Source organism: Monodelphis domestica, chromosome 2, assembly GCF_027887165.1.
Source record: "Monodelphis domestica isolate mMonDom1 chromosome 2, mMonDom1.pri, whole genome shotgun sequence".
Classification (NCBI taxonomy): domain Eukaryota; kingdom Metazoa; phylum Chordata; class Mammalia; order Didelphimorphia; family Didelphidae; genus Monodelphis; species Monodelphis domestica.
Window position 1 is genome coordinate 433,488,361 of NC_077228.1, and position 25,737 is coordinate 433,514,097.

Sequence of the window (25,737 nt, forward strand, 5' to 3'; positions counted from 1 at the left end):
AAAAAAATTGAGAAATTCTTGTCCGATCAATGGTTGCCAAAAACTGTAAAAATTAAATTATATCTCTAATAATAAAATATTATATTTTGTGAGGTTTGTTAAGGATAATTAGAAATCAAGAAATAAAGAGGATACAAAATAAAAATCATATGCCCATGACTGGCTACCCATTTCAGGCTCCTGATCTAATCATCCCAGTCAAGTTCAGGCTGATACGAGGTATGCAGGTAGTCAAAAGTAGATGATATCACCTGTGTGACTCCAGAGAGGAGGGAGGGTAATAGACAAGTTCATAGCCAGGAATCTAGTTTCTTGGTGACATGCTACACACAAAGGGTCAAGGCCAAATTGAGTAGCATCCTCAAGATATGTCGTAAGCCATTTTCCTGAACTACTAAGGCCTTCTCTTTCCTACAGGAAGAGATTGATTCCTTAACAAAAACAGTTCTACAAAATTGGCTGACTCTTCATATGCTTACAGCTGTATCAGGAGGTATGTATGCCCTTATTAATAATCAGTCTTGTTGTTCTTATGTAAATAGATTTGGAGAAACTGACAAATGTCAATGAGCTTCAAAGAATTTTAAATGACACTCAATAAATTTCTGTAGAGACTCATGTTGACACCTGATGGTACATGGTGGAATCTCTCATGGTTACAGGGTACTGGTTTGTTTGTTACTATAAGCTCTTCTAATTTTGTGAATTGTGCTAGTCTTTAGAATTCTTATTAGCTGTTGTACTATAGCTTATAACAAGCTTTTATCAAATGAAAAAAATTATGTACACTCACACTGTGGATCTTGGCCAAGTTGGAGAGGAAATAGATCTTGCTTTTACATGAGAAATCATTTTGTTATGCCTGTTTGGTTGACCCATTGTCTAATGGGACATACAATGATTATTTTTTTTAATATTATTTTTCTCTATCTTTCTAATTGGAATTTCTTTTTTCTTTTTCTTCTCTTTTATTTTTAACTTGAGTTATTGGAGTCAGCATTAATGTTTTGATTTTGAAGGAAAAGTTTCAATGCTTATTAGCATTACTAACATTGCATAACCAAAAGCTTTGGAACATGGAAACCACCCCTTTTAATATTTATGCCTAATTTCAGAAGAGGGTGTATTAAAAGGGGTGGTTAATTTGTAACCGAGGGTTTCAGTCTTTCAGTATATGGAGAATAGAGAGGGAGAAAGAATGGAGAACTCTCTTCTTAAAGCAGGGTTCAGGGGAACTTCTCTCCCCAATTCGCTCTTGTCTGTCTTGTCCCCCTCCACTACTCGAGATCAAAGGGTCTCCCCTTGATCTGTTCACTCACACTCAGCTTGGGGAACAGATAACTTTTAATGTCAACTCAATCAGGTAATACAAAAGGAATAACCAGCAGGGAAGAATGGGAAAGGAATGTGGGAAAAAGTGGTCCCTGTCTCTATCTAAACCCTTTTTCCTCCCTCCTTGAATTTGGGGGAACTCAGACTTTGGCAGCCTGAGCCCCCTGAGAGAAAGTCAAGTTGACTCACTCTGGTTTTGGCCCCTTGGCCACAGTTCAGACTCAGGGCAACAGGAGCTGAGGTAAAGTCTGCTCAGGTTTCTCTGCAGAAAGTCCCTTCAATTGGGAAGTGTTGCGGGGAAAGATTTCCAGGCACCAGCTGGAAAACCCTCAGGAGAAAGTCTTTTTCCTACCTTCTGTCTTTGGCTTCTCAAGACTGAGCCCAACCAACTCCTCTCCCAGCCAGAGTCTTCTCCTCCTCAAGATTCCAATCCCTTGGGGCCCCTCCCCCATTGAAGTGATCAGTTTCACACTCTCTTCAGTCTGGCACTTTTCTTTAGTGCCAGCCTCTGTCACAAGGGGATAACTAATGAGCTACTGCACAGTGCAAAGAAGCACAACACCAAGGAAACCAACAATCCCTTTGAGGTTGATAAGGATCTATGCTAAGACAGAGGACTTGTCTTGGCATTCAAGGAAGCAGCTGTTTGGTGACTCTAGATGTTGGACTTCCCTGTGCCTGGTTTCAACAAGTACCTTTTTTTGGATTTCATTTTGGCTTCTCTTTCCCTGTGATTGAAGGAAAAAATCAGATGAGGGAATCATATTTCTCTTTTACCTTAAACATTTGTCCCCTTTCTCTTGTATAGTATGTCAATTTGCTGTAGTACTGGCTGAAAATGGGTAAGTGTGGTATTGCTGCAATTGTCTTGCGTTGTCTTGCATGCTTGTAGGATATAAGCTACCTCAGTTGGGCCTTGCTGGTGATTCGAGAACTTGTGATTTTATTTTTATTCATAATTTTATTCACATAGGATTTTGATATATACATATATATTATCTAGAATTTTTCTCTTCTGTTTTTTTTTCTTTTTTGAGAATTGATTTATATACCTCATAGCTCAGCTATGCATCTCAGGGTGATTCTAGTCTGGGTCAACACCCTCCTGAGGGGAGGATTGTAAAATTATTGTAAAATGCAAAGTTTAAGATATTTTAAAGTAATTTTAGGAAAAGAAAATTGCCAATACCCTGAATCAAGAAAGTGGATCTTCTAGAGAAGATGCCATAAGAATGCCTACAGAAAAATCACATACTACATCAAGTGATCCAGAGTGAACTTTTGGATATAATGAACTAAACTGAAGGAGGTTGAATTTATCACTTATTCTGATTGCAAACTCCCCTCTTATCTACCAAATTATGGTAATTGTTTCTATGTAAGGTACAATATCTTATACTCCTCTAGTGAGAGTATCTTTAAATGTATAGGCTCCATATGTAGAATGATTCACTGGGGAGACCTGACATATTAATATCCTAAAAAACCCAAGTGAGGAGATTTAACATGCTGCTTCCCAAAGAATGGGGTGGGGTATGGATTGGGTGAAGAAATTTACCTCTTCTCCTTTCTGGGTTGGCACAGTTGTCATCATCTTCTGCTGACTACCTGCATATCTGGTGTCTGCCTGAACTTGACCCAGATGGCTAGGAAAGGAGCAGGGGAGTCAGGAGGTTATTAAAAGGGCTAAGCAGGATGTTCACACAATCTCAGTCTCTGGCGCTCTGCTTACAAACTTTAGTGCCAGAATTTGCGGGAAGAGCCACATGGAAAAGCCAGTTTAGGACCCCTTTCTATTTCTCTATCTCATCTTTTACCTATTCAAATAATCAAATAATACATTTTATTAGAATCTGAGGATTGACTCCTATTTTATCAAAACACTCATGGTAATCCTGTTGTTTGTCCCCATTTTGCAGTTGAGGAAACTGAGGAAAACAAAGGTTAAGTGATTAGCCCAGGGAATACCTACTTCATTAGAAATGATATTGGGTACAAATGGCAATGTCTATGCTTTATTAATAAGTATTTGCATTCAGGCAAATTTCAATACATAATATACTATGTTATTTTTACATTCTTGTATTTAAAAACCCATTACCTTCCATCGTTGAATTAATGCTTTGTATTGCTTCCAAGGGAGAAGAGCAGTAAGAGCTAGGCAATGGGGGGTTAAGTGACTTGCTCAGAGTCACACAACTAGGAAGCAGATGAGGTCAGATTTGAACCCCAGATCTCATATCCACTGTGCCATCTAGCTGCCTTTATCTTTAATTTATTTTCTATTAAAATAAATCACATATAGTATTTGGGACCTGAAGGGACCTTTTATAACATTTACTTCAAGCACTAAATTTACAGAGAAGTAAACAGAGGCCCAGGAAAGTTAAGTAAATTATTCAAAGCTATACAAATAGTAAATAGTAGAACCTGAGTATTTGCCTAGTTCCATTGATTTCAGATTTAATATTCGTCTTACCACACTGATTCTCGAAGTCCCCTGAAGACTAGTCATTTTGGAAATAAGCAAAATGAATTAACAATTTAGGATCAGATACATTTTAGTTTCTAACTAATGGAGTAAAAAAAATAGTGACAAAAATTCTTAAGATGTTAGGGAAAATGTTCTTTAGTTGTTGAGCATATTATCACTTAGACATAATATTTCATTAAGAGATATTGCCACATTTGTGAAATTAGACATAGTGGCTCAGAATCTTCCTCTCCAAGAATTCCCATTTGGAAATGCAGCTTTAGGGTGATTACCTGTTTTCAGCCCTATTCAGCACTCTTCTACTTCAATGCCACAAGGATCTGTTATTTAGGGTGGAACAGGTACTCGTTGCACCAAAGCTGCCTGCAACCTTATTGTCTATTAGAAGGAAGTCTTTAAAGCATTTCTATATAAAAATATGAGACTTTTGGAACTTAGCTCGATTGCCACAGAGTTAATCACAGTACCTATATCTGAATCCTTTCAGTTTGATAGCTGCTAGTACTCTCCCCTCAAAAGTTACCTTGTATTTATAATATTTCATGTATTTATGGTGGATACTTATTTGTGTCTAGGTTTTCTTCTTAAGAAGAATATTAGTTCCTCAAGGTCAAAGATTCTTTCATTTTTGTCTTTATTAGTCCCAATAACTACTTGCCTGTCTTTCACATAATAAATGACTAATAAATGCTTGTTGATGGATTGATTGATTGACTGATAGGATTGTAAGCTTAGGTTTCATTGATTGTCTTGTAGAAATTAAGATCATTTTGCTTCCAAGATACTCTCCCATTAGAGCATTATCTTAATTCAATACTATTAAACATAAATTTCTCCAGAGTAGCTTAGATCATTCTTAAAACCTTCATAGTTTAATATATTTTTCCAGGTTACATTTCATTTGGGTGCTATTTTGTCTATTTATTTTGTACATTTTAAGCTTCACTAGATATTTATGGGTCTAATCATAACCTTGAAGAATAGAATAAAGTAATCACTTTTCCCCTGTGTTAGACTGTAAGTTACTTCAGTGTCATGGAAGAAAGAATTTATAAAAATGTGCTTTCACTGTACTCTAAGGTATTTATTTTTCTTGCTTATGTAAGACAAATTCCTATGCCTTTTGTGACCCCAAATTTGGCAAGTTTTTCTAATTGAGGATGGCTACATGATATCAAATTATCCAGTCAGAAATCCAGTAAATTTGATAGGGAAAAAAAGAAGAAAATCTGTCATGCCATTAAAAAGTCCTTTTGATTTTTTCCTTTTAGGATGGTGATACTCTTGCAGTATTCTATTACATTTGGACTATTATTTAAAAATCATTTGTAATTTTTTGGGATAATCATGACAATTTGAATTTATTTAGTATTCATTATTGTGGATTTAAGGGAGGAATCTTATAAATTAGCACCCCAAAAGACAGATTGTTTCCCAATGTCTACAAATAAATTCATGTATATTGTTGCATTTTTATTCACTTTTTTTTGGAAGGAGGAGTGGAGTGGAGTAGATAATTAGGATATTTTGCCAAGGCCTTAATAGGATTAATTTAGAATACAAGAGAATGGTGATAACATTTGCTTTGCCTTTTCCATAGTCCATTCAGCTCTGTTTAGTATAGCTATAGAGCCTAAATCCAATAAAAATATGTTGCAAATAGGAATTGATGCACTGAACATGTATGTATATTATACTAACTGCACTTCTAGGCATCAACACAAGAAGGCACTAAAACACTGCAGTTAGATGTTTGCCAATCAGGCCAAGGGAGCATTAGCTGCTTTAATGCTTTGAGGTGAGACTTATTCTGAACATACTACTGACTGGAAGGATTAACAGTGAGAGAAAAATTGTCTCAAATTTAAGCTAATACTTAAATATTTTCTTTTCTTGCTTTTATTTTTCCACACAAGCGAAGACTTTCCAAAAATGAGCTCGAGATAGATTTGTTTTCTCCTTGTGTTTTCCTTGCTTTGTGAAAAAGGTTGAGATATAAGGTAAAAGGGAGAGGAAGTACCCGATTTTAATTTTTTTTTTAATTTTTGCCTTTTTCCAGATATGTTGGTAGCAATTTTCAATTGTCATCTTCTGACATGTTGCAATAACTGTCTTCTCCCCACCTCCTACTCTTTACCCATTCCTAAGATGATAAGTAATATGACTTCTATGTGTGTTATCATACAAAAATATTTCTATGTTTATCATGTTGTGAAATGACTGATTTTAGATAAGTATTTAATAATAATTAAAACTTCAGAGTTTAAAGAAGTGTTCATATTTAATTTGACAGATGTTAGGAATTCTTTAAGCAGGCTGAAAGATGTGGAAATCCAGAAGCAAACAGAAAATTCAAGGAAAAATAAAACCATCATTGAGATGCTTTTAAATTCTAAATAACTCCCATGGATTTTCTTCTTTTTTGATCCCTTTGAAAATTTTCCTTCTGTAAGCTGAAAACATGGAAATAGTTTTGGCTTATGATTATTTTAAAAGAATGGTTAAGAAAATATTTAATATGAGCATTCTTTGATATAGACTGATAATGTCAGAATGTTATGGATTATCAGACTTAAAACCCAGAAATCAATGTATAGTATTTACAGATGGATGGACAAATCTATGAAAAACATAATAGTCTCCATTGACACCTTAATGAGGGTTGTTCCCCTACCCCTTTACTAGTAGTATCAGACAGGAGAAAACAGAGATATGATATATAGGTGATTTGTGTATATGTAAGGAAGATGGGATCATAGTTGGGATTTCATTGGGGTTAGAATTATCTAATGTGGGAACTTCCTCCACTGATATAGTGGATAAATTTATGGAACTTAGAGTCTTAGAGAGTTGATTGAGACTAAAAGATTAGGTGATTTCTTATGTCACCCAGTCAAATTGCTGGAAGTAGATGAGCCCAAGATATTCTCTATGTACTATACAATACTGCCTCTCTAGTAGAATGTGTATTATAGGGGGCAGCTAGGTAGTATTCCAAAATCTTATAAATCAACCTATAGAAAAATTTTTAGTTCATATATTATTTGAATTAAAATAAGAATTAATTATACTCAAACAACAAATCTCATAACACAGGAAAAGAACATGCATTTTTTGATAATATTCGTTGTAAGATTCATATTTATAATTTATATAAATAATCATAACATTATTGATGTGAGGGTAGACATTCTTTAGAACATTTCTTAAAACACTATGTCATTGATACCGCTATTTTCATTTTTTTCAACAACTAATTGAGATCAATATTTTAACAGCTCCAAAAGAAAAAAAAGTAAGCTATAAGTAACAATGCCATTTGTATTGCTTTCTTAAGCCAGAGAGCTCTTTATTCACCAATATCTCAAACCTAAGATTTTCAGGTTCAAATGTTGTTTCAGTGTATATCACAAGACAAGGTTGTTATCTAATTTTCTTTAGGAGTAAGAAAATATATATTTGTCCATTGCATAAGATTTTCTCTTATATGTACAAATATCTTAATTTTAAAAATAAAATTAGGATTATTTAAACATTAGTCAAATGATTTATAATAATAATTTTACTTATGACATTTAATTTCTGGGACTTTTTTTAAAATTGTGAAACATCAAAAGTTTTATTTTGTAAATTTATTTTTAGTTCCAACTTTTTAATAAATATATTTTTTGGATGCAAATATGTTTTTGAGGACTTTGAATTGTTTTATTTAGCATATTGAGAATTTTTAAAAATAGAACAAATTTGGATAGTTTATAACAAAACATTTATTGTAAAATTTATTTCCTTCATTATTATTAAAAGAAGTAAAAATGACAATTTCTTTTCTTTGTTCAAAAACTCTTTAAAGTACTTTGCTGTAAGAAATCCAGTGTGTTTATAGAAATGTCCTCTGCTCTGCCTCCATATAATTTAATTTTTTCCACATAATTTTAAACAATAAATGTTCCTTTTAAAGAATTACCATTTTGTTTTATGAAGTTAATTGTTCTTATAACATCTTTAAAAACTAGGGGAACCTTCTTACACCTATTTCTCAATACAAGTAATTTTCTGTGAAGGATGCAATGTGTCCAAATTGTTCCAGGCACCACATTTTGACTCATTGCTTTTGAACTCTATTTCTTTCTAATAAGTATTTGAGCTCTATCAACACAGAGTTCAATATAATTCTTGCACATATAATTTTCCTTTAAGAAACCCATCAAAGACATTGAAAATTTCTCTTGATTACCATAACTAGACTAACAAAGTAATAGATGTCCCCTGCCATGTTTTAAACATAGTAAATAGATGATCAAATGAATATCTTTAATTTCATTTGTTGCTTTACCTTTCTGAAATTAAAAATATTTTAGTTTCACAATTAATTGAGCACAAAGGTCAGATATATCTTTAGTTCTTCTCACCTTCTTATCTGTAAGTGGAAGCATTTGAAATGTCTTTACATGTTTTCTTTTTAGCATTGATGTCCTCTCCATGGGCCTAAGTAAACTGTCATTGCCAGTCTCAATCAGTGCTCACCTCTAGAGTCAACATGTGTTGATGCAAATTATATCCTTTTGCATTTATTATATCAGATAATTCCTCTGCAGCATTTGCTGTTAGTTAGAAAGCAAATTTTCTGTTAGTCTCCATTTCATTGATAATGATTTGAATTTTTATTTTGAAAAAAGTGAATGTATTGATGTACAAAATGTACTCAAAATATCCACAAATTTTGGTCAATTTTGTGACCTCCTTAGAGGGTTTTGTACTGTTTCATGGGGCATTTGCTATTCATATTTCAGGTAACTTTGATATAATCAGTGCCCTTGCCAATTTGGACTCCTGTTTGTTTCCTGTTTTTGCTGTTTCCTCCTGTATCCTTTCCTCATAATTAGGAGTTTAGCTCAAACCTATAAAGTACCTCCACTAGACCAATGATGTCAAAGTCAAATAAAGATACTAATGGGTTGTATTTTAACTTAGAAAACAACATTAATATTGTCTGTTTTATTGTATTTTTATTTGCTCTGGTAAATATTTCCCAATTACATTTTAATTTAGTTGAATATTACTCTGATATGTTGTGAGTCACATGTAGCTCTTGGGCTATATTTTAATACATATTTTCTAGACTAATAGTATTTAAGGGAGCAGATAGCTATAATTCAGTTCCAACATTCCCTCTTTGATGATAGCAGAGTGACTAGCCCTTGGCCTCAATCTCTTGTTTCCCTTCCTAGTAAGAATCAATTCTTGCTTGGAGAAGGTTAGATTGGGGATGGGGGGCAGGAGATGCTAGAGATATCTATTCTTACCTCTCTATGAATCCAATTTAAACAGCTATATTATATGCAGAAGAGCTAGTAGTTTTTAGTTTTCTCTTACATAAAATTGTATTGGATTTTCTTCCTGTGTAACAAGTTAGTCAGGCTCAGGGAAGTGAGAGAGGCAAAATAGCCATGATCTGTAAGTGAACATGAAAGAAATAGTCATAAGGAATGGTGGCTGCTTGCTTCTCCAATGTACTTTTTCTATTTAACTTGAACATGAAATAGCTGTCCAGTTTCATGTTGTTTCTTGATTAGAATGTTGTTGAACCTTGAGTGTTAACAAAGATAAGAATGTAGAAATTTACTCCACTCTTAACATTTTAAAATCATTAGCCAAAAAGGTTGATAAACTAAACAATAATTTTTCAGGTGAATTTTTTTTCTGTAATTTTAGAATACTACTGAAAATGTTATTTGGACCAAAAGGATCAGTGGCAACCCAAGGCAAAACAATTCCTGAAGGAGGCAGAGTAAAATATAAAAACAATTGTGCCTTAACAGATACAAAATGATTATGATATATCATCTTGCTTGCAGCCCTAAGGTTATGGGATTCCTAGCTGGGTTGATAAGATTTAGCTTCTGGAACACCTGTCCATGTAACTTGGTTACCAATTTTGAAACTCTATTATCTCTGTGACTGGGAAGTTAACAAAGAAAGGAAGCTGAAGCTACTATGGTTAAGGCTAATCCCTTAGTGGTGACTTCCATAAAAAAGATTTCCCTCACAAGGAGTTCAGAGAAAGGGGATGTGGAAAGTTTTATTATTATTTCTAACGTTTCTTAGTGATTAAAGTCTTTCAGAAAAGGAGTGAATTAGTTCTTGTATTATGAAAAGGAATCTTGAAGAGCAAAGACCCTAAGATACACCAAAGAATTGGGTTGGATTAATTCTACCTTACTCTTTGGTGGAATAATCCTTTGACCTTTTAGCCTTTATCCTAGACTTTTTTTTTGTTTGTTTGTTCTTTGTGACATGTATTTTTTAAAAAATGTTTATAAGTATATGCCCTGCCTTTGATGCACTTTAGGGGTATATTGGAGCCAGCTTGAACCAACTTGTAAGAAGTGATTGTTAAATTTGCAGGGTGATCATTGAAATCTCAGAAATAGGCAAATGCTAAAGATCAATGTTTGATTTGTTGTTTTATTGACCATCTAGATGTAAGAAAGTTATGGAGAAAATGTTGATAATACAGATTAAACATAAAAGTATGTTGTGAATTCATTTTCTCCAGAGAGAAAATATTTGCCAGCACACTCCCTGTGAGTGAACCCTTGATGCCAAGGATTGGACCAGGTCTCCCTTATGTTTTCTAATTCTTTAAGTCACAAAACTGAAACAATTAAATGTAGTTGATTAATAATGCCTCTTCTATTGGGACTACCACAATCTTCTGGGACACCATTCAAAATTAAGAGCAAAACATAAAAATTCATATCAACTTTATACAGATATTTCAGCATATTGTTACTAATAAATAATCTACATTTAAAGCATAGTACTTTGCTCTTCACAAATACCATTCCATTTATACCTCATAATTAAACTTTGAGAGAGCCAGATATTGTTGTTATTACCTCCTTTTCACAGAAGAAGAAATTAAATTATAGAGAACTTCAATGAGTTTCATCAGGTCATCTTACAGGTAAATGGTTTTCCTAGATCTGGAAACTACTTTAGACTTCAAATCCGGGGCTGAGGATTGATGTTTGAAACAGACAAAAAGATATGAAACAAATCTAGTCAAATATTTTTGAAACAAATAAATAAAAATTATGTATAAAACATATGGAAACTAACTTTACTGATTCTAGAAAAGTCATTTATTTGCTGAGTCTTAGTTTCCTCATGTGTGAAAGGAAGAGATTGGATTAATGACTTCTAAAAATCTTTCTAGTTCATATTCTATTCTTCAGTAATGTGTTGTATCAACACAAAGTGACCATTTGACATTGTAATTTAACTTAGGTGAATAAATGATTTGGGTTGTTCAGTGAATACTATGGAGTTTTCAGTTATAGTAAATACTAGATGTCTTGGTTATTAAACAAATAAGTTTTTTAAGCTTTAGCTGTTGATATTTTCCTAAAATACATGTACTTAGACTTAAATTTTTTCCATCAAGTATTTTTGTAAAAGCTGTTTTAATTCAGCTTATGATAATGTGATCTTAATTTTAGAATAAAAAAAGCCTGGGCATGAGATGGTAAAACATGAGGTTGAGAGAATGAATTAAAAGTGATTTATTAAGTGTTTACTTTATGAAAATCACTAACTAAGTGCTAGGGATAGAAAAAGAAGAGAAGAATTACATTGCTCTCAAGGAGCCCACATTTTAATAGAGGGGACAACACACATGGAAGACTTTAACCTGCAAGTCAGATGAAAAGGTTCTATGATCAAAGGATTGTGGATGATAATAAAAATAATGATAATGGCTAATATTTATATATCATTTTAAGGTTTAAATCAATTAATAACATTTTATTAAGTGCCTAATATATTCCATTGAGTTAAAGACTGAAAATGTAAAAAGAGTCAAAAGAGTCCCTACCCTTAAGGAGCTAACAATCTAATGGGGGATACAATTTAAATAAAAATGTACAAATCAAGCTGTAGTGAGAAAGAGGAAATAATTAACAGAAGGAAGGTACTAACATTTTTAAGCCCTTATCTTCTGCCTGAGTATCAATATATATTGATCAATATATATTGATACTCAGGCAGAAGAGTGGTAAGGGCCAGGCAATGATGGTCAAGTGACTTGCCCAGGATCACACAGCTAGGAAGTGTCTGAGGCCAGATTTGAACCCAACATATCCCTTCTCTGGGCATGGCTCTCAATCCACTTAACCACCCAGCTGCCCCATGAAGGCACTAAAATTAAGTGGAGAATGGGAAGACTTTCTTTAAAAGAAAGTAATTTGCACATGTCTCATTTGATCCTTGTAATAGGTCTATGAGGCAGGTGCTATTATCATCATTTTACAGATAGGAAAACTGAGGCTAGGAAAGATTCAGTGATTTGCTCATTACTGTCCAACTAGTAAGTATTTGAGGCAGGATTGGAACTTGGATATTTTTAACATTATCCATTGAGTTACTCTAGACCAGCATTGGCAAATCTTTATGAGACCATGTGCCCAAACTGTACTTTCAAGCTGACTGTGAGCCCTCTGCATTACCCCAGAGATTGGAGGGAGGAAGTGCTTGACAAAGAGATGAGGAATGCAAAAAATGTTTGCTCATGGTAGAGAGGGAGAAGAGAGCAGCTCCCTCCAGTATTCTAGGGTACACATGCCATGTCTTCACCAAAATGGCTCTAAACAAAATTTTGAGAGTACTGTGACTCTGGAAAAGTTATTCTGTGAAAGTCACTTAAACTATGTGAATCACATTTTCCTTAACTCTAATGTGGAAAAATAATAGCACATATTTTACAGAATTGTGTGAAAATCAAATGGGAGTATGATCATAAAGTGCTCTGAAAACTTTAAAGTACTATATAAACATCAGTGATCATGGTGATAATAGTGAATGATTATAACTTGTGATCATTATTGTTCTTTTCTTATTATTGTTTTGCCCTCTCTACAGCATTGTGAAATGGCAGTAAAACTAAAACAAACAAACAAACAAACAAACAAACAAACAAACAAACAAAAAACACTCCAAACCAACAACCAAAAAAACAGAAATCAGATGTAGGTCTACATGAAAGTAACTACATGTATAACCAAATATTTATGTCAACCTATCAAATTACTCTATTTGAATAGTACACAGTCCAATGATGTGTTGATTGAAAGAGACATATTTATAAGTTGATATTTGTCATATTCTTTGAGTATATGAGACCATTGTTATCAAATACTCTCATTCTCTAAAGTTTTCCCTTTTATTTGTGTTTCTACTATCAAAAACATTTGTATTGTCCTGTGGCCTTCTTAGTCTATTAGTTGTTTCAAAAATAGATGTTTTTCATGCCTTGGGAACATAACTTCTACTAAGGTATAGGGGTGGACCCTTAAAGTGATGGAATAGATATGTGATTGTGTGTTTTCTTTGACCACATTCATTTCTGAGTCCCTTGCCAATCTAGGTTCTTTGTCCAATATTATATTGAAACCTCTTTCTCTAAAGTTGCTAATAATCCCCTTATCACAAAATTCAATGGATTTTTTTCAGAGCTCATACTTCTTGATCATTCTGTAGTATTTGATGTTGTAAACCACCCTACTCCTTAATTCTCTTTTCTCCCATTATGTCCACAATGGTTTTTCTCCCTCGTCTACTACTCTTCTCTGTTTCTCTTGCTCCGAATTACACTCTAGATCTATGGTGGTGAGCTTATGGCATACATGTCACTTATGAGAAAGTACACTATTCACATCCAGAGAAAGAACTGTGGGAGTAGAAAAGCAGAAGAAAACCATATGAATGATCATATGGTTCAATGAGTATATTATTGGGGATTTTGACTTTAAATGATCACTATTATAAATATTAATAAAATGGAAATAGGTTTTGGATAATGATACATATATAACCCAGTGGAATTGCTTGTCTGCTCTGGGAGGGCAGAGGGAAGAGGAAAGGGAATGAACATGAATCATGTAATCATGGAAAAATATTCTAAATTAATTAATTAATTGTAAAAAAAAAAGGTTCACCATCACTGTTTTAGGCCCTTCTGAATTAAGACTTTAGCATTTGCCTCTCTTCTCTCTGTTTCCTGGAATTTCCTTGGAAATGAAATCACTTATTTTGCTTCACTTATTACCTCTATATTGCTGATTTTCAAATCAATGAATCTGGGTACTAACCTTGCTGAATACAAATATGCCATGTCCTATGCATTCTTAAAAACAAAACAAAACTCTCAATTCATCCTATCACTAGCTGTATCTCTTCTCTTTCATGACAACTCCTTGAGAAGATCACTTATTATTAGTATCTATAATTCCTTTTCCCTTGAAATCCTCTGTAATCTGGCTTCAGATATTATCATTCTACTAAAACTGTCCTCCCCAAAGTTACTATTTTTTACTTCATTTTCAAATCTAATACTCTTTTGCCATCTTGATTTGCCTTTACTTCTCTGTAGCCTTTGACAGTCACATTCAGGTTACTATCTAGATTTTTTTTTTGGCACTGCCCTCCTCTAGTTTTCCTCTTATTGGTCTGACCAACCCTACTTAGTCTTCTTTGCTAGATCTTCTTTCTTGTCACAACATCTAAACATGACTGTTTTCTGGTGCCCATCCTCTTGCTGTTCAATACTATCTCATTTAATGATCTCATCAGATCCAGTAAGTTTAAGCATTATCTCAATGCAGATGATTCTCAGTTCTATATATTCAGTTCTAGTCTCTTTGCTGAGCTATAGTTATGCATCTCCATTGGCCTCTTGGATATCCCAAACTGTATATCCCATAGGTATCACAAACAAACTGAGCATGTTCAACAGAATTCATTATTTTTCTCTATTCTCCCTTCTGAATTTCCATGCTATTTTCATGGGTATCATCAACAGTACTCCTAGCCATTCAGACATACTTCTCTGCCATACTTAATTCTTCACTCTCATTCAGTCTACATATATTTTCTGTTGCCAAATCTTTTCATTTCTACCTTCACAGCAGCTTTCACATTTGTCCCATTCTCATCATTCATATATCTTCTAACTTAGTTCAAATCCTCATCACCTTTTACTTATATTGCTGCAATAGTGTTCTGTCATATTTTGTCTTTTCTGCTTTTTTTTCCTCCCATCTATGCTCCACTTAGCTACCAAGGTAAAATTTAAAAGACCTTTGTCTTCTTTATTAGAATTGATACTAAGTTTTGGTTCAAAGGCAGATGAGCATTAAGGGCTAGGTAATTGGAGTTAAGTGACTTTCCCAGGGTCACACAGCTAGGAAGTATTTGGGGGTAGCCAAGGTAATTTTTTTAAAGCACAGTTTTCACAATATGGGCAAACTTTCTCTTTTCTCCCATTGCTGGGGGATAGCTTATTGTTACCTCTAGGGTCAAATGTAAACTCTTCTATGTGGTGTTTAAATACCATCACAACTTGATTTCTTTCTACCTTCCCCATCTTCATACATTTTCTTCCTTTTCAATTATTCTAGTATCTAGCAATGCTAGAGTACTAGTAGTCCTTAGAATTTTACTCCCTGTCTTTCATTTTCTCAAACACAACTCTCTTGTTGCCTGTGTTGATGCCTTTGCACCAACTGTCCTTCACATGTGAAATGCTGAGCCTTCTTACCTCTGACTTTTAGTTTTTATGGACTCAAAGCCCACTATCTGGATCCCCTTAACTGCTTTTGTCTCCCCCTTTCTGATTACCTGCCGTTTACTCTGTACATATCTTATTAGTACCTAGTTAGACACCTATTGATCTTCAAATATAAGTTCCTTGAAGGTAGATATTATTTGTGCCTTTTTTTGGCTATCCCTACCTGGGATGATTTTCCAGGTCCTGTGAATCCTCCCTCCATAACATTCCTCACATCCATTCTATCTTTACTACTCAGTTGGGTATTACCCTGGTTCAGTCCTTCTTTATTTCTCATTTAGGTAATTCACTGCTATTCCCATAGTAATAACTGCTGGAATATTACAATGCCTCAAATTCAATATGTCTAAAAAAACTTATCTCCCTCTCACAGTTAACTTTTTCTTTCACTATTTCTTTCCATTGATGATCTCTACTGAGGATATGTCTCTATTGAGGACACAACTGTCTTCCTAAAACACTTTGAGTCATTTTTGATTCTTCTCTTTTCTCAACTTTCCCACATATCTACTTACTTGCTATGGACTACCTTTCTAAATGAATGCACTCTCTCTTAATTGCTTCCTTCCTTTCCATCTCCATTCTTGCCTTTTTCTCAGGTCTGTATTGCCTTTTACTTGGGTAGTTGTAATGTCTTTCAACTGGGTCTCTGCCTATCTATTTTCTCCCCTGTCCAATAACTAACATAGAATTCTGATTATGTTATTATTTTACTTAAAAAAACCCATTGTCTCTCTACCACTGATCATTTTAAAGATAAACTGCTTAATTTGTCTTTCAAGCCTTCCTCCATTCTGATCCCATCATTTTCTAATACAAATACCTTTCAAATATTCTTTCAAGCCACTCACCATTCTTTTATTCTTGTTCTGCCTCCTTCTTATATTCTCTGTGTCTATGATTTTATCATCCAGAAGGCCTGTAATTGACTGATATTCTAAATCTGTGTTGTTGAGATTCTTTCTTTCTGCCCCCCCCCCCCAATCCTGGTCTTTCATTATTTTTCTTTTAAAATTTTACCTTTTTTTGAACAAAATTTTATTTTATCTCCTTATTATGTCCTACTCCATGGAGGGAGGGAGAAACTCTACTCAGACACTTCACAAAACTTAAAGTATTTATTAATGACAGCCTAGATTACCTAGTGCATAGAGCTTTAGGCTTAGAGTCATGAAGATCTGAATTTATATATGACCTTAGATATCTGTGTGAAACTCGACAAGTCACTTAACTGCTATTTGCCTCAGTTCCTCATTTGTAGAATGAGGACACATTGAAGAAGGAAATTGAAAAAATCTCCAGTATCTTTGCCAAGAGAATCTCAAGATAGACCTAAGCTCTTCCCAGTTCAGTTTTCTCCTTTGTAAATTATATTTGGGCTAGATTTCCTTTAACATTCTTCAACAACTATAAAGGGTAAATGTATTCATTATTTGTTATTAGTGTAATGTGTGCCCTGTACTTTGCAGGACTCACTGTCCCATTACCGAAATAAGTATATGCAGAGGACACTTTGGGATAGTTTGTTGCTTAGTTATGCTAAATTGGTGGAGAACTTCACATTAAGAGGCAGCTTGAAGAGCATTTGTTGACTTACTCTAAGCAAATCCCACATGTAGCCAGAAACTTCGTTGGCAGGATATAGTAGACAGTTGTCAGAAGCTTTTTCTTTTGGCAATGTATTATCCTGGAGTATATATTAAGTCATGCCAACAGAGTGAGAGCAACATTTGTTAGGTTTACAGATGAGAGCCTAATATTAATGAAATAGAAAGACTCGTCCAACTAAAATATGTAAAGAGATGAAGATGCCCATTTTACTAGATATGAGGCTTGAACCAACTATCAATTTAGTTCTACCATAAGTTGTTTTTGCAATCTTTTATTTTATTTGATCCTCACAATATCACTTTTCAGATAGGCACTATTATAATTCTCATTTTATATATGAGGAAACTGAGGATGAGAGAGATTACCCACTCTCCCCTACCCCCATCCATAGACCTAGTGTCTGAGAATTTTTCCAAAAGATCAAGAGAGCTAATAATGAGAAAAATGAAACTTTTTGCAATAATATCTGTCCCATATTTTTCTTAATATTTAATGAACAAGCTAAACATACAACTTTATATTTATTGCCTAGGAATCAAGAGATCTGGGTCTTATTAGTCGTAGTCCTTACGCTTTCTATTTTTTGACCTTGGGAAGACAAGCTTTCTCCAGTCAAGTGTTCTTCTATGTAAATAATTGTTTGGGCTGAATTTCCTCTAAAGTCTTAAGTAGTAAGTCAAAATTCTCTACTAAGTTCCCACTCTGGTAAAGTGTAGAAGAGAGCTGTTCCTGAGTTTTTGGTCTGATTCCAATAGAGCTTAAGTACAGATGTGATTTGCCAAGTGGGGACAGCTTTGAAACATAGCTGTAATCGTGTTTAGAGTAATGGAGTTAGAGTTAGGAAGATATGAAAATCCCATTTCTGATGTTGAATAGCAGTGTGACCATGAAGAAGTCAAAGTGTCATAGAGGAAGCCCTGAGAGAAGCTTGCAATGTTATTTCCTCTAACCTCATTTTACAGTAAAGAAAACGAGTATGAAAGTTTAATTGACTTCCCCTAAGGTCCTATGGTAGTTAGTAGCAAAGCAGTTTGAGCACTACCATTTAATCTCTTGGACCCTGTTAACTCCTCTTTAAAGTGTGAATACTTGTAATGATGCCAGTGTTGTAGACAGCTGCAAATGACATGGTTCTAAGGAGCTTTATACAGGCTGATAAGATCAATTGCTATTTTTATCTTGTTCTCCTGATCTTAATGTTATTATTATCATTGTTATCTGTTAAAAATCCTGTTGTCTGTGGCAAAAAATTCAAAAATGCCTTTAAATCAATCTTTGAAGAGACAGTGAAATGGAGTAGGAAATTCTCAGAGAGAGACATCAGACTTTGGGACATAATATCTCATGGAGGTTAGTGGGGGTGAGAAGGGACAAGTAATTACAGGAAACCACCTATTTTCTGGGAGAAGATTCAAAGACACTGATTCATTTTTCTCTTTCCATCTGCTCCACCCTGTGAAGTCCCCCATATATTGTTACCTAGAGTGATGCTTGCTCAATGGATGGAGCCCTTGGCCTGGTGTTAGGAAGACATGAGTTCAAAGTCAGCTTTAGATGTTTATTTTTATGTGACTGTGGGCAAGTCACTTAAACCCTATGTGTTTCAGTTTATTGTTCAAATATTTCAATTGTGTCAGACTATGATCCCATTTGGAGTTTTCTTGGTAAAGACACTGGAGTGGTTTGCCATTTCCTTCATAAGTTCATTTTCCAGATGAGGAAACTGAGGCAAACAGGTTTAAATGATTTATCCAAAGTCACACAGCTAGTGGCTGAGACCAGGTTTCAACTCAGGAAGATGATTCTTCCTGATTCCAAACCCAACACTCATTCCTTCTGCCTTCTAGGTACCCCTTGCTTTAGTTTATTCATCTGTAAAATAGGAAAATAAGAGCACTCACCTTATAGGGTTTTGTGAGGATAAAATAAGGTCATATTTTAAAAGTCTTAGCACAGTGCCTGGCACACAGTAGTGGCTATATAAAAGCTGATTTCCTTCCCTTCCCTCTTCCCATGTTGGGGAAGCATGGTGAGGGAAGGAGAAGGGTAGATCTAGGCTCTCACACAGAGTATGACTGCTCAGGAGAAGAAAGCAAGCAGCATACCGTTTTGGAGCTTACTACTTTTATTGAATATTCTTAAAAAAAACCCCAAAACCCTTACTTTCCATCTTGGAATCAACACTGTGCATTGGGACCAAGGCAGAAGAGCAGTAAGTGTTAGGCAATGGGGGTTAAGTGACTTGCCCAGGGTCACACAGCAAGGAAGTGTCCACTGAGCCACCCAGCTGCCCCCTGAATAGTCTTGATAACTAGATGGTAAGCTCATTTGTTCTCACCTGCTGTAGTCTGTGAATCTTAAAAACTACTCAGACTATACTTTAGAAGATTTTACTTAGATATTGCCTTATTGTAACAATGGAGATACTTGGTCTAAATAGAATCAGGAATGTATTGGGTACTTTTAAAATTATTCCACCCTAATTAGACATACTTTAGGGGAAGACAAAGTTGTAAACTCCTGATTGAACAATGAAGGTACTTAACTCATACCTTATAGTGAAGCTAGAACCTTAAGCTAGGTCTATTTTTAGATCTAATACAAAAAAGGTGTTATGTACCTGTAAAGGTTAAATTAATCACAAAAAAGTCAAGTAACTCACAAAAGCCAAGCTTAACAAAGAAGTATGAAGTACTCAGAAGATATAATCTAACCAGAGAATGTGAGAACTAAAGAGTGGCGAGAACTAAGAATGGGTAGTCCTGGAAAAAAGCATCTACTGTGATTGGTAGATGTAAAAATTTAGGGGAGGTGACATAAGAGAAAATATTCTTTAAAAGGAAGGGTTAAAAGTCAGTTCAGGAAATTGAATTCAGTTCAGAGTGGATTCTGAACTCAGTTCAGGAGACTGAGTTCAGTGGAGGACTGGAACCCAGCTTGGAGATGGTCTCGTGGTGAGTGATAAGACTGACTCCCATACCTTTAGGCTCAGGGAGGCCACTTTGGCCAAGGCTTTTAACTACTGCCTGGCTCAGCCTGAGCCATAGCAGTTTAAATTAATTCTCTCTCTCTGTCTTTCTCTTTCTCTCTCTTTCTTCTTTCCTTAATTCCTTCTCTCTATATTTATTAAAATCTCCATAATTTCCAGACTTATTTGGGAATTTTATTTGACTACCATTTAAATCTAGATTTCAAGTAACAACACTAAAATTATCTTTACAAGTCCAAGTGCTCAGTTTTCTAGGACAAAGCCCATATAACTTTGAATTAATTACAATCCTAATTTACATAAGGATTAATTGACAAAGCAAACATTTCTCAACTAAAAATCATCTTATCTAAATTCAGAGAGACTAAGCACCAGAAGTTTGGGCACCAGCTGATGGATGTTTTTGGTTACAGAAATTCACAACATTCTGTCTACTTTGTCACCAAGAAGTTCTGATCTGCTTTGTTTCAGGGATTACCTATACTAAAGACACCACAGATCAGTGAAACTATTCAAGTAGAATTTAATATATTACTAACTTTGTATTAAGTCTTGCCAATAGAATGAGAGGACAGAATTTTAAAGAATGTTTTTCTGTTAATATAGTTCACATTGAAACTCAGTCATTCGAAAAGATTTAATGGAAATTTAAATACCTTATATATTTAGTTTGAAGCCAAATGGGACGAAAGATTGTCAATGTGCATTATAGAAATAACAATATAAATTATATAATTTGTATTTAATATGAACACAAAATTTATGTATTTTATAAATAATTAAAGTGTATAAATATTTCCATGTCTATGTATACATGCTTATGTAGGCCTTCCTATTTATCTATGGAATAGCTTCCTAACAATTATGATTACATACAAGAATATGGTGTCTTTCTCCTCCTTGAAAATCTTCAAGCAAAGACTGAATGACCAATTGTTGACCATATTGTAAAGGAACTTCTTTGATCATTCAGGTGTAGATTCAACTTAGGAGGACAGTAGCTCTCTTCCAAATTTAAAATCTTGTGATCCTTTTAAATGCCATAAGGCATCAAATAGGGAGGGAAGCTATTGTATAATTAGAATCTGTTACCCTAAAAACTACAATCCCCATCAAAATTATGATCCCCATCAAAACTATAATCTCCAGCAAAACTATGATTTCCAGAACCCCACTCACTTCCTCTCATTATGTGCTGAGGGAGGTCCATCTCTTTCTCTGTTGCTCTTCTCTTCCTGTGAGGGCAGCTTTGGACATATAAAGACATGCCATATATGACTTACAGTCTCATCTAGGAGGTGGGAAGGTTTTCCTAGAGGGAATGTCACTTCTGGATGACTCTCAAGAAGGAAGCATTACCAGGTAGCCTAGTGGCTTCTGGATGGTTTATTCTATTTTTAACTCTTCAACTTACTCTACCCCTCCACCAGAATGATCTAGATTCTTGGTGATGTTTTAGACCCAAAAGGTTTTCTTGAATTATCTGCTATACTACTGGTTTTTTTATAAAGCTATTTTCTTAGTGAAAATTAATGTATCCTGAGTTGATCCATGTGTTTGTCAACACCCTCCTCAGGGGGAATTGTATAATTGTCATAAAATTCTATAAAAGTTAAGAAAATTGATACCTCTGAGAATCCAGGAAATAAACTTCTTGGAGAAGGCACCATAGAGGTGCCTGCAGAAATTTCACACTGCACCAAAAGATCCAGAAAAAACTTTGGCTTGTAGTAGAATTGAATGGTGGGGGGTTGTAACACATTTATTTTGTATGTACACTTTTATGACAAAGGGCACTCCCCCCTAATTGGCTTTTTCTCAATGCATGTAGCAATCATTGTTTTTGTTTTCTTTCTCTTTTATACCCAAATTATTGTAATTTATAAGTTGGTCATTTTTACAAGATCCATTGGGGAGACTAGTCTTCCAAATGATCTCAGGGGGGAATGTGTAATTAGAATCTGTTACCCTAAAAACTACGACCCCCAGCAAAACTACAATTCCCAGAACCCCACTCCCTTCCTGTCCTTATGTGCTGACGTAGACAGGATGTAAAATGAGTGGAAATCTGTCTCCTTTTTTCCCTTCCTATCTTAGTTTTGGTGGAGCAGGGATTTTTGAGAAGGTAGAAAAACTTAGTCACATGGTTCTATTTTTTCAGATAATAAACTTTATAAAAATAATACTTGAAGCATTGCATATTTATTTTAAATCATACACTATAAACTGAACATAAAAATCACTTTGGTCACATATTGACTTGAAAAATTTCCTATTAAGATTATCTGTGTTGTATTGTATCTTTCATACATATTCATAGAATATTTTCCCATTGCATTTTAATCTGGTTACACCTCTGATTTACACATAATTAAAAAAAAGTTGAATCTACTCAAGTATAAGTACTTTATTAGCTTGGAGAGCAAAGTACAGTGCCCAATAGAAATGCCTTCTGCCTGCTGCATATGTGAATTCACTTTGACTGGCATTTGGTAACTGCAGAGTTTATCATTTATAGTGAAGAAATCTTATAGTGACGAGTCTGTTAGATACACAAATATGTCTTTTCTTGAAAATTGACTACATGTTAAAATGTCCAGCAACAAAAGTTATAACAAAATTAAACTTAGCAAAAAATAATTCCCACTGAATCAGACACTGATTGAGCTATATGTAGGTTGGAAGCTGCTTTGGGTTCTTATGATTAATGTGGACAGTGATACAAGATGGTGCCACAATATCACCTGTACTATAAGAGACTACTTCCTCCATATCATGCTCCAAGTGTCACATGCTGTGCACACAAAATACCACATGAAGAAACAGAAACTACATTAGCAGTTTGACAAAGTGTAATCCCCTGGTTTATAAAGGAGATGGGTTAGTGACACAGGGATATGTTAGAAATAAAAAGGAATTTTGGACTACAATTTAGGTAAGAGATTAGATTCAGAGACTTGAGCAGCAGGAGAAAAGGAATTTAAAAGAAAGGACTTATTATAAGTCTGAGAAAGCAACACTGTTGAGAGTTGACAGTAACAGACTGAAATGACTATCTGTGAATGATCCTTTAGACATTTGCCAAAAAGTTGCCAAAGACTTATTTCTCCTCAACTCCTTTCCAAGTTGGGGAAGTGAATAGGGACTCTACTTTTTGAAATTATTTCTATTTCTTCATTTGTTTCATATTAAGGTTATGATTGATCATAATTTCTCTACTATACATATCTGTATTAATTGTATGCATGGGTGTATATAATGGACAATGCCAGGGAATACCTGGAAATGCACTTAATTCAAAACTGCACAGAAGGATGCATCTCTTTTTTAATGTAGCTAGTTTTATGTTTTATTTGGTGGCTCCAAGCATCAGAAGAGAAGTTAATAGTAATTATTTTAGTAATATCTTTTAATTTTAATATTAATTTTTAATATTGTTCCATGTTTACATGACTTATATTTTTTTTCCTTCTCTCTTCCCTCTCCCCTCCCAGAGCTGACAATCAATTCCATTGGGTTTTACGATTGTTTTCTAATTTTACTCAGCAGTTTTTTTGTCAAATAGTGGGTTTTTTGTCCCAAAAGTTTGGATCTTTGGGTTTATCAAACACTATGTTGCTACTGTCATTTACCCCAAGTCTATTCCATTGATCCACCCTTCTATACCTAAACCAGCATCATATAGTTTTGATGATCACTGCTTTATAGTATAATTTGAGATCTGGTAACACTAGGCCTCCAAAAATCTTCAGGTTTTTTTTTTCATTACTTCCCTTGATATTATTGACCTTTTGTTTTGTATAAATGGAGATTTTGAACCCTAGACTTCAATCCCCAGAAGTCCTTGGGATTTCCCAGAATTCCCTATAATCTCCTGAGTCTCCATGTTGGCAAGATCACATTATTGGTATTTAACTGGCAGTAATGCCTCCCACACTCTCTTCCTTTGCAAATGATGCAGCAAGTATAGTGGTAAGTTAAGTGTGGGGATTTTAAATGGGCTAATCAGCCATGGGAACATGGTTTTTATTTTGTATTCTCTTTATTCCTTGATTTCTAATGATCCTTAATAAATCACATAAAATAAAATATTTTTATTATTAGAAATATAATTTAATTTTTACAGTTCTTCCAGATGAACTTTGTAATAATTTTTTCTAATTCTATAAAAATTTTTTTGGTAGTTTGATAGGTACAGCATTGAAAAAGTAAATTAATTCAGGTAGGATTATCATTTTTATTATATTAGCTGATCATACCCATGAATAATTGATGTTTTTTCCAATTGTTTTGATCTAGTTTATTTGTGTAAAAAGTGTTTTGTAGTTATGTTCCTATAATTCCTGAATTTGTCTTGGAAAATAGATTCCCAGGTAATTTATATTGTCTAGAGTGATTTTAAGTGGAGTTGCTCTTTCTAATTCTTGCTGCTGGGTTTTGTTGGAAATGTATAGAAATACTGATGATTTATGTGGGTTTATTTTGTTCCCTGCAACTTTGCTAAAGTTAATGATTGTTTCTACTAGTTTTTTAGTTGAACTTGGATTTTCTAGGTATATCATATCATCTGCAAAAAGTTAGTTTAGTTTCCTCATTGCTTACTTTGATCCCATCAATTTCTTTTTCTTCTCTAATTGCTACTGCCAGCATTTCTAGTAAAATATTGAATAGTTGTGGTGATAATGGGCATTCCTTCTCCACTCCACTCCACCCCACTTCCCATATTGGGAAGGCACCTAATTTATCCACATTGAAGATGATACTTGCTGATGATTTAAAATACATACTGTTTATTGTTTTGAGGAAATACCCTTTTATTCCTATATTTTTAAGTGTTTTCAATAGGAATAGGTATTGTATTTTGTCAAAGACTTTTTATGCTTCTATTGAGGTAATCATGTGATTTCTTTTAGTTTGGTTGTTGATACGGTCAATTATGTGGGTGGTTTTCCTAATATTAAACTACCTTTGCATTCCTGGTATAAATCACAATTGGTCATAGTGAATAATCCTTGTGATTACTTGCTGAAGTCTTTTAGGTAGTATTTTATTTAATATTTTTTGTGTTCATTAAGGATATTGGTCTATAGTTTTCCTTCTCTCTTTTAGGTCTTCCTAGCTTGGGAATCGGTACTATATTTGTATTATAAAAAAATTGGTAAGACTTTTCTTTGCCTATTTTTTCATATAGTTTATAGAGAATTGGGGTTAACTGATCTTGTAATACTGAAAGTAAATATAATGTGTAATAGTTAAAATGCTACATGTAATATTTAGAAATTGGTTTTGTTAAATAATATTGGTAAAAATTGTTGTGGTCACCTTTCATAAAATTAAATCTTAAGACATGAGGATGATAGTAGCTTTTAACAATTTAGTTTACTATAAATATAGTATAAGAAAGAAATAAAAAAAGGAAGAAGAAAATTTATTTCCTAGCCTACCACTTTAAGTCTGGTCCATAGAATTTCAGCTTGCTCCCTGACAAGGATCTGATCTCCAAATGGAAGTCCAGTAGTCTCTTCACAGCAAGAGTATTTACCAGCCTACAAGGGTGTCTTCAGCCTGAGCCACCAGTGCTGAATGGAGTAGAAGAATCAATCCCAGCAAAGTCAAGTGAAAAAGTCCAATCTCCTCTACAGTCTCATCTTTTATAGCCCTTTTCTCCACATCACTCCCTGTCTT